Below are 3,149 nucleotides of genomic sequence, written 5' to 3'. Positions count from 1 at the left end.
AGTAAATTGGTTATCGGGCCATATTAATGCAGTCTTTTGATGCTAGTTAAGAGTTCGAGGACAAAAGGTTAGGCCATGATAAATTAATTATTTGATTTTCACTATCCACGTCACTACCAAATAGACCCGTGAATATCCGGGTTAGAATTGGTCTTCTGCAACCATGATTGTCGAAAGAGGCGACTAACGGGATCGGGTGATCAGTCTCGCTGACGTGGTTGATGCATGCCATCGTAACCCAATTGCGTGGATCGATGTTTGTGATATCAATCACTGGCTTGTCTGGCCCAGACTCGATTAAATACAGTCCTCCGTCATATAGCTGAGTTCGGCGTTAAACAACAAATCAACAATCAACAACATTACAGTCAACAACCAATTGCAATTTGTCTATTTTCATCAACAGAAAATATCCAGTGTAACGGGTGTGCATTAAACAACAAACAAAACCGGACGTGGTATAGTTGGATTATTTCTGAAAGCGACCTACAACTCAGCCGTTCAGTCCGTTCATTACCACGCAAAGCTATTGTGTCGTTCCGCGTTCACAGACAGTTTAAAGTTTTAGGGCATAGATTTTTAAACTATCGTGAACCCTACCCGAGAGTCATATTCTCATGACCTCTGACCTCCCACCTCCTCGTCGCCTACTAATGACGCCGATCACATTCTACCCCTTTATTTCCAAATCTCCGGCATTACCCCTTAAACACAAGGCACGGGGAATGAGCCCCCTGGCTCCTAACAGTATTTAACCCGATCCCTCCCACCCCTGACACGGATGAGGATGGTCTATCAGACCCGACCCATAGAGGCAAGGCACCTGCATCGTCGACACTGACCTGTACCTGGCCTCTCTGACCAGTCAGAAGCACGCCATCGTCTAATTTATCACCAATCAGATCTGCATGGGAAATTAGCATCCTTAATGCGCCTTAATCGCTTCGTATGCTTGAAATGCGAGATGATGCACCGGTCAAGCCGGACATAAAACGTCTGCGCCGCGTGCCGAGGGGCGGGACTGGTCAGCACGTGCCACACAGCCTCATTAAAACTGACCGCGTGTCCGTGGCCGAGGTGTGACTTGACGGATGATGGGATGGGTAATTATATAAATACCGCCCGTGGCCATTTTCGCAGCAAGATTGCGTGCTGTTTTAACGAGGCGTTAGTAATCAGGGTCGGGGGCAATTGTACATGATGGGGATGAGGGTTAACGGGATTGTATTACCAGAGGTACTCAAGTTGGTAGTATTGATGATAGTGTGATAGCTAAAGGGCGATGTGGGTCAACAAGAGCCACTCAAAATACAAAAATCCATCATAAAACCAAAACAATTGACAGAGTAATAATTAAACTACAAACAGGCCACACTAAGTTAAACTCCCACCTACACTATATTAAAGAACACCGAACCGGTAAATGCCCCCACTGCAACTTAAAAGTAACCCCCGAACAAGTAACACTATATTGCACACATTACCAGCAACACAGAACAACACTCCAATCCACGCTAACTTGCAACAATCAAATGACACTAGCAACGGTACTAAACCCCCTAAATGACTTACCAGCCTTTAAAGCACTAGGCATATATCTAATCCAAACAGGCCTACTTGGCCGCATTTAAAGAAAGTACAACAAACAAGCTGCCAATAACCCCTAAAATTCTAAACCTCTAAAAACACACAAACTCCATTTAGTCCCCCTCCACCTTTTGCATGGCATATTTCAAAATCCCAAATTAGTTCTCCAAATTCAGTAAGCATCCCTAAAAGCCCCACCCGAAATACGCACATGTCGGAAAGCGCACGATAAATTCCCAATTTAAGTACCTAAGGGTGAACAAATGTAATATTTGCTCCAAACATATTGACGTGAGTTCAGCATCACAGCAAAGAATTATATTGCCAAACAACATGGAAGTATTCAGATAGCAGAAAAATGCACCAGCATAATTACTATCCATTAGATGCATGGCTACAGTGCACACGAAAATAATGATGTGAACAAACTTGGTGTATTTTCCTAAAGCTCCATAGCGTAATGGCACGGTCACTCGATCTTCACAACTGTTCTTCCGGGTGGAGAAGAAAAGGAAGCGCGTTTTACATCGCCGTCAGTACTACTCCATCTGTGACAGGACCAAGCATGCATGGTAGACACCTACAGCAACAGTCCACGCTGTAGAGGAACATTGCACACAATCAACCAGATGCTACATAGTTCTATACACCAGGTTCGTGTGAGGTTGTTGCACTTACATAGCGACGTGCATGCACGTGTATATGCGTATATCTGCTGGTAATAATCTTCTTTGCGTATTTAAGAGGTCGCCTCCTGCCTTTGCAATTTCGGTTGACCTGCTCCTCTGTGCTACTGAGATTTTAAGATTGTTAAGATTTCTATTTTCGCACTGATATGATTTATTTTTTTAATAATATTTCTTTGGTTGCTCTGTTTACATACGTTCAAGTAGCTGACTATCTTTCAGAAATAGAGTTAGTTTGGCCGTCGCTATTGCATCTCTGGTTCTAGGAGAGCTTTGACTGATAGTGGAACTAACTGCAATTCTCACCTTATGTACTAGACCTGACTTATGTCGGTTTTAAAGTGCTAGCCCACTGAGATACCCATCTTCCCGAGGCAAGGGAGTTAACTGACTATGAAAGTCCAGTTTCCACCCTTGTCGAAGTAGGCTGGAATTCCTGGGCTCGGCCGTAGCGCCACCAGTGGTTATTACGAGTTATGTTCCTTCTAAGCCTCTCCTATGGACCAATCAGATTCCACCTCTCGTATCACTTGCATTTGTTTCAAACAAAATGGTGGCGCCCAGTCAAAACGATCTGATTGATAATCAAGATCTATATTGTGATAAAACGGGTCTTACATAGCGAAGGGCATCAAATTACTTGAGCACCTTGATTAAAAACATGAAAAGACTTGGAAAATACCTGTTGACAACGAGTTAGCGGTGCACATGCTTTTCCAATTCTGCAATCGAGAGAAATCTGCACATTTTACAAACCGGATTTCGATTTCGGTGCGCGATTTTGATTAGACTATACATAGACTCGTTAGCCCAACCAAAATGTAACTCCATAATACCAGCCTATTTCGGCAAGGGTGGAAACTGGACTTTTGTAGT

This window comes from Haliotis cracherodii, unplaced genomic scaffold (assembly GCF_022045235.1).
Source record: "Haliotis cracherodii isolate W230 unplaced genomic scaffold, xgHalCrac1.p SCAF_5, whole genome shotgun sequence".
NCBI lineage: Eukaryota > Metazoa > Mollusca > Gastropoda > Lepetellida > Haliotidae > Haliotis > Haliotis cracherodii.
Note: the sequence above shows the minus strand (reverse complement) of the source record.